General features: G+C 35.3%; 1 protein-coding gene and 1 pseudogene across 3 annotated transcripts in view; one reads left to right on the forward strand and one right to left on the reverse strand.

The window, feature by feature from the left end:
• The window catches only part of NUBPL (nucleotide binding protein like), a 222,123-nt gene that overhangs the window by 114,254 nt on the left and 92,300 nt on the right, over positions 1–15,569 (forward strand). The window lies entirely within an intron of this gene.
• LOC102901285 overlaps positions 10,966–15,569 on the reverse strand; it is a 34,031-nt pseudogene continuing 29,427 nt past the window's right edge.

Below are 15,569 nucleotides of genomic sequence, written 5' to 3' on the forward strand. Positions count from 1 at the left end.
CTAAATTTAGAACTTGGAAAGCCAGGTTTTGTTAAGTGCAAAAAGGGACTGCCATCTACGTATAAAAAAGATTAGTATTGCTGAGCCACTTCTTCAGCATATAGTGTCTGCTTTATGTCAAATGAACTTGAATAATTGATATTGACTATGAGCAGGGTAAGTCTTTTTTTTTTTTTTTTTTTTGCATGACTACACAGAATAAAATACAGGTTTATACCAAATTCCCACTTGTAGTTGTATGTGTACAGACATAAACCATACGTGAAAAGACATTATTAATTAATTAGATGGAAAGTAATCCATTTTATACTCTGTAATTGTGGTAAATTTTTCAAAAGGGAAAAAAACACCTCTTTTATTCAGTTCGCTGTGAATTTAGTCTCCCATAATGAACTTGCATAGAATTGGGATCTGGTCATGTCAGATTCCTTCTGTTTGTGAAATGGCTACAAAATTTAGTAAATTTACCACAGGCCCCAGTTTTTAAGGTACAGTGCTTTAGAACCAAAGTTTATTTTTAAGTAAAAATATTCTATAATTGTTGTAGATAATAAAAAAAAATGTTCAAGAAAGAAATTATAATGGCCCACTACCCTGCTGTCAAAGTTAGCTTCTACTGACTTTTTGGCACATTCTTTCACTTAAAAAAAATTCTACCAATATATAAAACAAAATTGGGACAATGCTTTATGTGCTGCTTTGTAGTGTACTGACTTCATTAACCACATTGTGAACATTTTACCCTGGTATCGTATAATCTTTATAATCTTTAAAAATGACTCTTAGAAATATATGCTATCTTAAGTAATTCTATAATTTATTTAGCTTTTAAACTATTAATGGATATTTAGATTGTTTTCCTATAAACAACTCTGAGCAGGAGCCTGTAAACTTTTTGTATCCCTTCATTCAATGTAGAAAGTGCCTAAATTATGTTTTTCCTGGCTAGTACCTCAGAAGTTTTAACTTTGTTTTATTCTTGCCCACCATATCTCAGACTTCTTTAAGTCTTACTAATTTTATCTTCAAAATGTCTCTTGAATTCATTCTTTCATCTCCATTCTCACTGTGATTGTAGTTGTTGAGTCTTAAGCATCTAACCTGGACTATTGTAGTAGCCGCATATATGACTGATCTTTTCTACCTCTGGTCTCTTCTTTCAATGTATCACCTATCTTAGGATCAAAATTGTGTTTCTAGAGCATAGGTATGGTCATACATTACCTGGCTTTAAAGTCTTTGATGTTTTCCCCACTGTCTGCTGAATAAAGTTTAATTCCTTCGTGTGATATTAAAAAGTGTTCATATTTTGACCCTGTCTAACCCTTTAACCTCATTTCTCTCTTCTCCTTTCCACAGTCTGCATATCGCAGGCAGCCTTAGCTGAACACATTAAGGTTCTCACAGGCCTTCATGTAGTTTGTGCTCTTTCCATTTCCTCTGGACTTTCCCTCACCCCTGGTAATTCCTAACTCCCTTCTTTTAAGACTGAAGCTCAAACATTACCTATTCTGTAAAGCTCTGCTGTCCAATACAGTAACTACTAGCTATACGTGGCTATTAAAATTAGTTAAAAATTTGGGCGCCTGGGTGTCTCAGTCAGTTAACGTCTGACTCTTGGTTTTGGGTCAAGTCATGATCTCACCGTTTGGTGAGCTCGAGTCCTACATCGGGTTCTGTGCTGACAGTGCAGAGCCTGCTTGGGATTCTCTCTGTCTCTGTCTCTGTCTCTGTCTCTGTCTCTCTCTCTCTCTGTCTCTCCAAAAATAAATATACAGACTCAGTCATACTAGCTGCATTTCAAGTGTTCAATAGGTACATGTAGCTAGTGGTATTGGGCAGCACATATTAAAGAACCTTTTCCTCATTGCAGAAACTTCTATTGGACAGCACTGCTATAAAGCCTTTTCTAAAATAATTGATTTTCTCTTCAGAGCTTCTATAACCTTTAAGATTAACTATTTTAAAAAGCCCTTAAATTCCTTTATGGGTAGGAAGGGACCAAGCCTTGTTCTTTTCATCTCTAGCATCTAGAATAGTGCATGGTCTGTAATTGAATTTCAAGATGTGTTGACTGTATGAACAAATGAATAATAAAAAAAAAATGACATGAATTTTCAGAAGTCATATGAATAATGAGAATGTTAGGGATCTTTCAAGCTAGAGAAATGCTGATTCCCTTTTGTAAAATGCGTGGTTATCATTTTCACTTCATTAATGCCTCACAAAATCTGAGACAGATGCTCAGTTTCTCTGATTCTTTTGCCATCAAAACACTGGGGAATTAGGTATTTTCCCCTGTGCAGTTTAATATGAGGCCAACATATACTGAATCTATGCCAGATATTTTGGACTTTACATAAAAGTGTAAAGTATTTCCAGTAGATTCTGCACTATTACTTGGGTTTATATTCCATGAGCTGAGAGAGCAGACATTTAGTTTCTGTCTGGAATTCTCACCTCCTTAATGTTATTCCATTTTTGTAATATTTTTATGAGGCACTCTTTTTTTTTTTTTCCTGTTTTGCAGATAAGGAAGCAAGCATAGAGAAAAGCTGCGTGCTCGCATAAGGTCACATATAGCTGTGAAGGGACTTTTTATTACACCTCAGCTGCCTCTCATTTGAACTGTTAATACATTCACTGCCTCTGGGTGACTTTGGTGATTTATATATTTTCTGATTGTTCATGGTCAGAGTATGTCTCTTGGTTTCTAGTTTTAAGAAAAACCAACAGCTTGAAAACAATACTAAAGAAGGAAATTATAGTGCCCTACTGTTAACATTTTGTGAATGACTGCTATGGCCTAATATTGTGCTTGAGCTAATTGGATCTAACCAGATGAGGTTAAAGGAATAACCATAAATTCTGTCAGGAGTAGAATTCCAGAAGCCTTTTGGAAGCATTTAATTACTTTATGAATTGCAATTATCATCTTATGCCACTGGCTCTCTAGCTAGTTTTCAAAACACTTTGCAAAGCCCAACATCAACATTTAAAAAATTACACAATACAGTGCCTGGCACAAAGTTAGTGTTCAGTGATGGTTTGTTTAATGAATGTGTGACAAATAACAGAAATACTAGTAATTGGTAGTAATAGTACCTAACGTTGTTGGATGTTTTCTGTTTGCCAAGCATTGTGATAAGCTTTTCACTTGCATTATTTCACTTCACTCATTGACTGTTGAACACCTACAGTGTGCTAGGTACCATGCTTGGTGCTGGAGATAGAGTGTTAAAACAAAGATCTTGCTCCCATGGATCATTCTTTTTGGTGGGAGAGGCAGGAATAAGCACATAAGCAAAAAACTTAATATAGTATTGGTTAGTGATCAATGCTATTGAAAAAAAATAGATACTGATTAGGGAAAGCTTATCTGAGAAGGTGATATTTAAAGCAGACTTATAGGGGCGCCTGGGTGGCGCAGTCGGTTAAGCGTCCGACTTCAGCCAGGTCACGATCTCGCGGTCCGTGAGTTCGAGCCCCGCGTCAGGCTCTGGGCTGATGGCTCGGAGCCTGGAGCCTGTTTCAGATTCTGTGTCTCCCTCTCTCTCTGCCCCTCCCCCGTTCATGCCCTGTCTCTCCCTGTCTCAGAAATAAATAAACATTAAAAATATATTTTTTGGGGGGGCGCCTGGGTGGCGCAGTCGGTTAAGCGTCCGACTTCAGCCAGGTCACGATATCGCGGTCCGTGAGTTCGAGCCCCGCGTCGGGCTCTGGGCTGATGGCTCAGAGCCTGGAGCCTGTTTCCAATTCTGTGTCTCCCTCTCTCTCTGCCCCTCCCCCATTCATGCTCTGTCTCTCTCTGTCCCCCAAAAAATAAATAAACGTTGAAGAAGAAAAAAAAATTCTTAAAAAAAAACCAAATAATAAAAAAATAAAGCAGACTTATAATGGAAGGAAACAGTGAGCCATCCAAAGTATTTGGGGGAACATTCAAAGTGGAGAGAACAAGTGTAAAAGTGAGCAAGGAAGCCAGGGACTAGGATCATCTAGGATCTTATAGGCTGTAGTGAGGATTTTGAATTTTATTCCAAATATGATGAAAACCCTTGGACATTTTTGGGTAATGGAATGATATGATCTAGTTTTGGTTTTGAAAGGATACCTTTGGCAGCCTGTGTAGAGAATAGAAGTAGGGGGAGTGGGAAGAAAAGGGCGATAAGAATGGAAGTAGTTATAGTACTCTAACAGCCCTCTGAGATAGGTTCCATTATTTCCTCCAGTTTTAGTTTAGAACATTGAGGTCCAGAGATTTTGAGGCTGTTCAGTGCTACAAATCTAGTCTGTTTTGTGTAATCTCTGCCATTATATTATACTGCTTGACTTCTCTGAATGAGTTTTAAGCATTTTTGTCATTGTATGTCAATCCAATATAGCTAATATGTATATAGATTTCCAGTGAATATTGTCTTTCTTAATGAGATTGTTTTCTTAATATAGCAAGTTGTGAAAGCCTATTTTACATAGAATTCGCTAATCTATTACATTCTTTAATTGTTACTCATAGCAGAATGAATGAAGAACAGATAGCCATCATTTGTCTGTCAGTGCTGAGAGCTCTCTCTTACCTGTGTGTGTCTGTATGGATAGTTGTGTAGGTAGTACAGGAATATGTATATTTTTTAAGTTTTTATTTTAATTCAAGTATAGGTAACATACAGTATTATATTAGTTTAAGGTATACAATACAGTGAGTCAACAATTCTGTATACAATATTTGGTGATCATCATGGTAAGTGTATAAGAATATGTATATTCTTAATAAAAGGCACTCAAGGTTAGAATGCTTTTTTATTAGAACAAGTTTCTTCTTTATTTAAGCATAAACTACTCCAAGATTTAGCATCAGTGTAAAACTGATTGATAGATGGAAATAATGAAAACGCAGTGATTGAATTAAAATAGAAAAACCAACACAATTTTTAGGTAATATGCTGTAGCAAAAAGAGCATGGGCTTAGGGCAAGGAAATAATCTTGGAAAAATTTCTTTAATCTTTCTGAGCCTATTTCTCCATCTAAAGTGAAGATAGTATTGTGATAATTAAATGTGATAATGTATCTGCAGTGTCAGCTATATTGCTTTGTACATAAGAGTTAGTACATTTATATTCTTATTAAAATCAGTTTTGTGGGTTCAGGCAAGATTGTTAAAAAAAAGTTAGCAATTCCTAATTAATAGCCTAAATTCTTATAAAACCTTAGTGTTTTTGCTCATTTCCTTCTGATTTTAAGGCTCATGTCTTAAGGGTATTAAGCCCTACATAAGGGCTGCTAGAGGTGCTAATGGAATTATTTTAGCTTTTAGGAGACAAAATTCAGAGATGCAGGATAGCTGTCTTTAAATCTGTAAAGGGTCGTCCTATGGAACAAGGATTTGTTTTTTATGACTCAGGAGAACAGAACTATCATCAGAGGGTGAAAATTATTTTGGCTTATTGTAATAAGGACAGTTTCAAAAATAGAATGCTCTATCAGTGGGAACTGTTTCCACGTAGCTGCATCAGTTTTCCAGAATGTGTCAGGCACTGAAGGTTTTTTACTTAGTTTGAAGATTTTTTCAACTTGAGAATTACTAGAACATAAGCTGCATGCAAGTAGAGATCTTGTCTTTCTTGGCTGCCGTAGTATCTTCAATGCCTAGTACTGTGCCTCATGTGTTTGTTGAATGAATGAATGAGTCAGTTATTCGTGGAAGTCATTTATGTACTTCACTTGTATTTTTCTTAAGTTTGGTTCTGATTTTGGTTGATGGTTTGAATTTTTTTTGGTTAAAGATGAGGGAAACTATGGGAAATTGCTGCTTGGTAAGAAAACAAAGGAGTTAGGAGAAGATTGCTCAACAGTGACAGTGGCTTTATTGATATATTGGGTCAGGTGATTTGGTGGGAGGTCTGTCCTTTAGATTGTAAGATTTTTAGTAGCATCTCTGACTTCTCAATACTCATCAGATGCCAGTAGCACCCTTCCTCTCATTCGTGACAATGAAAAATGTCTCCAGACATTGCCAAATGTCCCTTGGGGAGCAGATTGTCCCTTGTTGAGAACCACTGAGTTAGTGAATAACCCACTAGAACATACCTGTGCAAAAGACAAATCCAAGGAGCTCCCCTCTATGTCTAGATGAGATGCTATCTGTTTGTTTAATAAAGCCAGTTAGATCTTCAAAGTTAAAAAGGACAAATCCAATATTTTTATTATAGGAAATTAGAGAAAATTGTGTTTGTCATTTAAGAAAGGTCATTGCAAATTGTTTTAAGATCAGCGATGCACTGGTATCATATTTATGTTGAGGCCTATACATAGCTTTATAATAAAGAAGCTGTTTTTGTAATGCTCCTGAGTTTCTACTTTGCTTTGAAACATGAAGTTGGCTCTTTAGTTATAGCCTCTCAGTAAAAATAAAGGCTTACTATATTTATTTGAATGTGGTAGAATTGTTTATGCTGTGTTTTTAGCCCCAGGTTGCTTTGACACCATTATGTGTTGCAATACAGGTGTGGAGAGTTCAGAAGTAGTGGTTGATGGAAATGGTGGCTTGTAACAATCAAAGACAAGGACAGCATGAAGAGTGAGTAGAAAAGGTAGCAGCAGCAGAAAGCTGAGCAGCTGATGAAAGATCCTAGAAGCAGGAATACTAACATTTTTTAAAGTTATATATAAATATTTAAAAATCTATGTTTTGACCTTAGTCTAGAAGTATGATCATCTCATGATGGATATAGTTTCATAAGTAATTATGGTGCATACCATTCACATTGGAAATAAATTATTTTTAGCCTTTACTGAATTTTTACTTTTTTACTTCTCTTGCTAGTATTTATGTTTATATTTCTTCTTATTTAAATCTTCTGAAAGGCAAGTTCTAATAAATCCTTAGTTGCATTATATTTTAACTTAGTGTATTTTCTTGTCACATCACACTTTCTTTACAACATGTTTTACTGAACTATTCATGGTCTTGATTTAATTATAAGCTAGACATTGTTGCATTTTAATGTTCAGCACTTGCATACATATTGTGATGTAGTCATTGCTAAAATACAGTAGTCTCACTAGGCATTATTATAAAGAAAACATCTGTCAGCATTTTCATTATAAGCCCTAATTTATTTTTAAGGAGTTTCTGACTTGTCTGTTTCTAAATTGCTTTGGGTTAAAACCTAGTATAGAAGTTGTCAGCTGAAATCCAAGTTTTGTTACAAAGGGAAAAATTGAAGCTAGAGTTTTCAACTACTTTGCATCACAGCATTTAAAACACTCATATTTTTAGTGGATTCAGGTGCTTTTTACTTGATATTTATTTTTCATTAACCTAAGTGAGGAAATGGAAACTGACATCTAGTTAAATGGGTTGTTTCTTTTCTTGTGTTGTGCTATAAAATATTTGAAAGATTTATTTGAAAAGTATTTACTTGAGTAGATACATTAAGTTTTTTTGTTAGAACCACCTTACAACATGAAAGTATCTTTGTAAAGCACATAAGAAATCAAATCTAGGTTTACTGGGAACAGAGAAACTTGTAAAAGCATCAACTATAATGAGATTCTGAGATAGCTCTATGGTTGTAAAAGTGAATAACTTTTTTGAAAAAAATTTATGTTTATTTATTTATTTTGAGTGAGAGAGAGAGAACACACAAGTGAGCATGAGTAGGGGAGGAGCATAGAGCGAAAAAGAGAATCCTGAGTGGGCTCTGGACTATCGACACAGATCCCTCTGCGGGGCTTGATCTCATGAACTGTGAGATCGTTACCTGAGCCAAAATTAAGAATCAGATGCTTAACTGACTGAGCCATCCAGGTGCCCCAAAAGTGAATAACTTTTTAATGATCAAGAGGTAGGATTCTTATTCTCCTTGTCCCTCCTCAAGTGGTATTATTTTGTAGTCACTAACCTGGTTGATTTCTGCCCCTCCATCTTTTTTAGTGAGGTGTCACATGCCATGAGTATATGTTGCTATGATATCATTCTTTCAAATTGCTTTTAAATACTTGAAAGTCAAAGTTATGACTTATTTGTTATCTGATTTTGAACTTGAGATTTTAGTATCCCTTAAACTGATCAACTATATAAAAGGTGAACTTTAGTTAATGTAAACTTCATACAAAATAAAAAACATTAAAAAGCTTCTCAAAAATTGGATGAGTTTATTCACTTATAATTTTTGAACAAATATGTATATCTTACCTCCTATGTACTAGATAGTATATGCAGAATATATAATAATGAGCAAAACAGGCACAATCCATGCCCTTTTACATAATCTGGTAAGGGAGTTAGATAATAAGCAAGTAAAGAAATAAAAGTAAAAGAGCACCAATTTATTTCAGTCACATTTTATATTCCAAAGTCTTGCCTTTTTGTAAATGATCCTATAATACAGACACCTATATTTAAATATACAAGTTTTTTATGTTCACTGGAACATAAAGATTAAAGCATCATATTACTTAAGTTATTCCTAAACTCTTATTATTTCTACACTAATGAAATCTTTTTGCTTATATATTTTAGTTAGTAACTGCTATGGTCTAGGAAATGGATTTTTGTTTTTCTAGTATTTGACCATGTAAACAGTATTATTTATTCTAATAGCTTTTCAGTTGAATTTCTAGGTAGGTGCTCCTTTCTTTTGTAATGCTTATATTTCTTAATTGTTTCTTATTGCATTGTCTAGAATCACCAGTCGAATTTTATTTAAAAAAATTTTTTAAGTTTATTTGTTTGTTTTTGAGAGAGAGAGGGAGAGCACAAGCAGGGGAGGGATGGAAAGAGAGGGGGAGACACAGAATCCGAAGCAAGTTCCAGTCTCTGACCTGTCATCTCAGAGCACGACGTCAGGCTCGAACTCACTAACCGTAACATCAGGACATGAGCTGAAGTCGGACGCTTAACCAACTGAGCCACCCAGGTGCCCCACCAGTTGAATTTTAAATAGTAATAGTGGCAGAAGTTACCTTGTCTCACATATGATATTGATGGCAGTATTTCTCCTCTTTCACTATTAGGTATGATGTTTGCTATATGTTCCTTTTAACAAAGACATTTCCTTTTATTCTCAGCTTATATAGATTTAATTGACTTAGTAAAAGATTCTGATTATATAATGGCAATTTAGGTAATTTGGACTAACTCTCCTGCTAAAGACAACTAAAGAAGCTGGGTAAAATATGAATCACAAATTCTTAGAAGAATCTGGGAAAGGATAAAAGTGATAGAAATAACCCCATTTCCTCAAAATTACTTTGTTCTAAGGATATTTGTTAATTGTAGCCTAACTAACAGCTTTGAAACTGATTTTTGCTTTCAGATGCTTCACAAGACTCTGGGGTATAAGTAAAACCTGGAGTCTGCCAGGAGTAGTCTGCCCTTACTCCGAGCTGGAACCACAGAATACTGGGCCCTCAGAGTCCAAGAGAACTGATGCTAATTTAGCCAACATCTTCTAGATCAGGGAATTTTAAGTCTAGAACTTGGGTTACAATAGTCTTGGATTTGTAGAGAAGTAAATGAAAGTTATTGTTGGGGAGGATGCTATTATCCAATGCATCAGTTTATTTTTTGAAATCATTTTTTTTCAATTGCATCGTCCAACATGCAGCCAAAAATAATCATGCGTAAAAGGACAAAAGGCACTATGAATAAGAACTAGCAGATATAACAGAAAATAGAAATAGACTCAGTGTAGATGAGGTATTGGAATTACTAGAGATAGACTATAAACAACTAAGTTTGCTATGTTCAAAGAAATAAATCCAAGAATGAAGATTTAACAAGGACCTGGAAACTAGAAAAAAATAAATCTAGCAGGTTTGAAAAGGAACTAGATAATTCTAAAACTTAAAAAATACTATTTAGAATTTGTTCATTAAGTTTAACATCGACTTAGTTACAACTGAAAAGAGAATTAGTGAACCAGAAGATTGGTTAGAATAAACAGTCCACAGTGAAATGTAGAATGTGAAAAAGTAGAAAATCTGAAGAAAAGAGTAAGAGACATAGACATTCAGAGGAAAGAACTAGAAATTGAGACTCAGCTTGAATTCCAAATTCCATATTTAGGTGTGTAAAATAAATCTGACTTAGACACATTACTTTTTTTGTGACTCTGGGTTTTATCATCACTTCTAAAATGGGTACTATTATGTTAATGCAATATTTACTTCTCTAGCTTAGTCCATAGAGTGCTCAATTTTTGTTGTTGTTGTTGTAACTCTCCTTTCTAGCATTCAATCGTTTAATAGAAACATTTACTAAATAATAACTGCCAAATCCTAAGGTGGGTGCTAGGAGTGCATACAAGAACACTTTGCTCATGAGAAGCTCAAAGACTACTGTCAAGTCTCATTTTGTAACTGGACAGCTGAAAAACTGATTCCTGGAAATGCCCTGTGCTCAGAAAACTCAGAGTCAAATACTCAGCGCTGTGGCAACTATCCACTGTTGTGAATGGCATTCAGGAATATCACTACCTCCTTTTTGAACCTTTCTTAGAAAAGAGCATCACTGATAGATAATCTGAATCTTATCTACAGCTCAGTCAGATTTATAGTATAACCTAAGGATGGGACTTGGAATTCAGGCTAACTCCAGATTTCTAGTTCTTTGTATTGAAAGGAAGCTGAACACAGTTGTATTTATGTTACTACTTAGGCTGATTTTACTTCATTCCTTATTGAACTCACTTTGTTTCAGAAGTAGTTGGTTGGATTAAGTTCTGGACAACTCATTTAATTATTCTGTATTTCAGATTCCTGTTATCAAAACCAGAGATAGCACTTTCTTTATATACTCTCAAAGCTTCACTGTGTTTGAAAACTTGAATTAAAGAACAATTGACCCTTGAACAACATGGTTTGGACTGCATGGGTCTGATTATACATGGATTGTTTTTTGATAAAGGCAGTACTGTAAATGTATTTTCGTTTCCTTAAAAATTTTGAAAATCCAATAAAATTTAGTGGTTTCCTTTGATTGCCTCTGGCCCAGCTTTGGAATGACTCTGTGGATTCTTCTGACTTTGTTTCCAGGTTGCTGTTGCAGCTTTTAGGGCTTGCTTATTGATTGATTGATTGCTTTTGTGCCTCCTGGAAAACGTAAATATACAGAACCTTCTTGGTCACCACAGTGGTGAGCTTTTCAGTAGTACAGAGGAGAAAGGTATACTCAGTCCCCAACTCCTTGCATATCTTTTCAAAGACATTATAGTTGGTCTTACGGAAGTTTTTGAGCATCTTTTTCCTCTGATTGCTGCTTATCAGCAGATAGCACTTGTGGGCTTTGTCCTTTCAATATTTATGCATATATTCTTTATAACTGCAGATCTTGACAGTCAAGGCAACCATTAGAGTGTCCAGGGTACTGGTGTCCTCATGGTTTGCCATGATCTTGTTCATCAACTGCTCTTGCTTGATTTTTAGCTTCTTTTTTTGGTAGGCCATTTCCAAAGACAAGTCTTTGTATGACATCATTAGCCTTCTCATTTCCAGGAATGTTCTGGTAGTCTTTGAATAGTGTGGAAGGGGGTGGATCATCATCTTGACTAGGCTAGACTGGTTGCTGGATAGCATGTCTGCAAAGGGTCAGAAGGATGACCCCTCTAGAGGTGAAGGCACTGGTCAGAGGGAGACATGAACATCTTCTTAACCCCTCTCACAGCTCAAGGATTGCAGTCTGGGCCACTTTCTGGGTCTGAAGCCACCTCAGCACCCGCCACACTGCCTTCAGCATGGTGACTCCTGACCCTGTGGAGCCTGTGCCGTGGCCACTGTCCCTTCTGTGGTACCAACTGGGTTACACAGGCACTAACTACCGTGCTGGCTCAGGCTCCACCAATCTAGGATTCCAAATGATTTTCTTAGCATTTTCTTTTCTCTAGCTTACTTTATTGTAAACATGCAGTCTATAATATATACAGTATACAAAATATGTGTTAATCAACTGTTCATATTATCAGTAAAACTTCCAGTCAGCGGTAGGCTATTTGTAGTTAAATTTTTAAGAAGTCAAAAGTTATTTGTGGATTTTTGTGTGGGGGATTGGTGTCCCTAGTTCCCCCATTGTTCAAGGGTGAAGTATATATACCAAAATCTAAAAAAATAGGAACGAGAGTTGAATTTTAGCACTTCATTAATGGTAAGGATTTTTAAACATTTTTTAATTGCTTAATTTAATGAACTTAATTAATAGATTTTTGGTGTTAACAAATTTTACATTTATAGGATCATATTCCTTTAATGCAGTGATGGATTAAGTGTACCAGTTTTTAAATGTAGGATTATACTAATTTTTCTTTTTAGTGTATTAATTTCCTTATTGGAAGAACTCTTTCTCAAAATTCCCTGGACAAAATGCCTTTTTTGGGGAGTTAACTTTAAACAGAGCAAAGAATAATTTTATTTAAGTAAAAAATGAGTTTATTCAAGATTAGCAGAGGAATTACAATTCAGGACAAGCAAATTATAGTGAGCCATAGCCACGTCCAAAGAGGCAATGGAAAGGCCAGCTTTTATTAGGTTTTAAGAGGAAATTGGAGATAGTTGTTTGACCAAAGTTTTATTGGTGAAAAACAAGAGTTTGAGGTAGTGACAGTTTTTCTTTGGCTGCAATCAGTGGTTAGTGTGTTGTTGCTGTGGCAGGGAGGGATCCTCCTTCCTTAAAGACAGGAGATAAAATTGTTGTTCAAAAACTATACTTCCTTGTTCAAATAATTCTAACTTCCTTCTTCCTGCTGGTTATGTAGTGGTACATGCACAGGAGCTCTCCTTCAGAGCTTCCCAACTCCTTTTATTTTGTTTTACTTTATTATTTGTATTTTACGTGTTTATTTATTTTGAGAGAGAGAGAGAGAGAGCATGAGCAGGGAAAAGGCAGAGAGAGAGGGAGAGAATCCCAAGCAGACTCTGTCTGCTCTGTCAGCGCACAGCCTGACATGGAGCTCAATCCCACAAACAATGAGATCATGACCTGAGCTGAAACCAAGAGTCAGATGTTTAACTGACTGAACTACCCAGGTGCCCCCAACTCTATTTTAAATAAGGTTTTCTTTATTTCTTTTCATAGGATTATGAGTTGGTCTTTGTTTCCCATTTTCTTCTGTTATTTATTTATTCAGGTTTTCTACTTCTTCTTGTGTCAATTTTATTAATTTTTCGTTTCTTAGGAAATGATCCATTTCGTGTAGTTTGAAAATTTTATTGGTATGATGTTGTACTTAGTATTCTTTTATAATGTTAAAACATTCTTTCATAGCTGTTGTTAAATCCCTTTTCTTATTTCTAATGTTTTTCTTAATGAGACTTGTCAAAGTGTTATTTTCTTTTACTGGTCTTTTTTGGGGAAAAAACTTCTGGTTTTATTGATTGAATTTACAGGTTATTTGTGTTTATTTTATTGAAGTATAATTTATACATAATAAGATGTAAGGATAAGTGAAATTTTGGTGAGTTTTGGATATTGAGTATATCCAAGTATTCAACATCCAAAATTAGATAAAGAGCATTTATCTCCATTACAATGGGAACTTCCCTTGTGCTCCTTTACAGTCATTTTTCCCTCCCCATCCTTAGAGACCATCATTTTCTGAATTTTTAAAATCATACATTAGTTTTGTCTTTGCTCAGTATAAAAGTTGCGAGATTTATCAATGTATTAGCAATCTGCTTTTTTTATTGCTTAATAATATTTCATCTTATGAATGTTCCTCAACTTGTTTATTTACTGTCTTGTTGATGGAAAGCTGAATTGTATCTTCCTCTTTTTTTTGTATGTGGTTATTATGAATGAAACTGTTATTATAAACATTCCTGTACAAGTCTTTTTCATTTCTTTTGGGTTAATGCCTAGGGATAGGATGACTCAATTGTAGGATAGATACACATTTAACATCATAAAAATGACCTAAGAGTTCTCCAAAGTGGTTGTATCATTTTATATCCCCATTAGCAGTATGTGAGAATTCCATTTGCTTTACATTCTTGTCAATATTTGGTGCTGTCATTCTTTTTTATTTTAGTCATTCTGTAAAGAGTGTAGTAGTGTCTTATTTTAAATTTCCATTTAATAGACTTTTAAAATATGTCCAAAATACCATTATTACATTGAAAATAATTAGCAAAAGCTCCTTAGTATTGTCAAGCAACCAGTCTATATTTACATTTCCTCAGTAGTTTTATGAAGATTTTTAACATTTTGTTCAAGCCTGTACCCAAATAAATGCAATGCACCTGGCTCATATGTCTCTTAGGTCTTTTAAAATCTGTATCAGGTTTCAGCCAGAGAAGTAGACCCATAGGATATATTTAAAAGTTTTTATTTAATATATTTACAAATGGCCCTTGAACCACATAGATTTGAATGGTGTGGGTCCACTTATATGTGGATTTTTTTTGGCAAATACAGTACAGTATTGAATTTATTTTCTCTCCCTTAAGATTTTAATAAAATTTTTTCTTTAGCTTTACTATAAGAACATAGTATATCAGTATAGAATACATTATACAATACATACATAATACAATATGTTATTGGTAAGGCTTCTGAACATAGTAAGCTATTAGTTAAATCTGGGGGGAGTCACAAATTATATGTGGAATTTTACTGTGCAGGAGAACAGATCCTTGCCCTTAACCTCCACATTGTCCAAGGGTCAACTGTGTGTATGTATGTGGATGGATGGATGGATGGAAGGATAGATAGATAGATAGATAGATAGATAGATAGATAGATAGATAGATATCTGTATGAATGTGTGCTAGGTAGGATCTGTTTTTGAATTCTTCATTTTTTTTTTTAAAGTTTATTTATTTTTGAGACCGAGAGAGACAGAGCATGAACGGGGGAGGGGCAGAGGGAGAGGGAGACACAGAATCGGAAGCAGGCTCCAGGCTCTGAGCCATCAGCCCAGAGCCCCACGCGGGGCTCGAACTCACTGACCGCGAGATCGGGACCTGAGCTGAAGTTGGACGCTTAACCGCCTGAGCCACCCAGGCGCCCCTGAATTCTTCATTTTTTATCTGCCTCACACCAATAGTATGTGTTCTTGACTACTGTGGTGTAAAGCTTCTGGATTTATTTTATTTTTCTTCTTTTTTTTTCTTTTTCTTTTCCTCTTTCTTTTCTTTCTTTCTTTCTTTCTTTCTTTCTTTCTTTCTTTCTTTCTTTCTTTCTTATGAAATTTATTGTCAAATTGGTTTCTGTACAACACCCAGTGCTCATCCCAACAGGTGCCCTCCTCAGTGCCCGTCACCCACTTTCCCCTCCCCCCCATCCCCCATCCACCCTCAGTTTATTCTCAGTATTTAAGAGTCTCTTATGGTTTGCCTCCTTCCCTCTCTGTAACTTTTTTTTCCCCCTTCTCCTCCTCACTGGACTTCTGTTGAATTTCTCAGGATCCACATAAGAGTGAAAACATATGGTATCTTTCTTTCTCTGTATGACTTATTTCCCTTAACATAACACTCTCCAGTTCCATCCACGTTGCTACAAATGGCCAGATTTCATTCTTTCTCATTGCCAAATGGTATTCCATTGTATATATAAACCACATCTTCTTTATCCATT

This window comes from Felis catus, chromosome B3 (genome assembly GCF_018350175.1).
Source record: "Felis catus isolate Fca126 chromosome B3, F.catus_Fca126_mat1.0, whole genome shotgun sequence".
NCBI lineage: Eukaryota > Metazoa > Chordata > Mammalia > Carnivora > Felidae > Felis > Felis catus.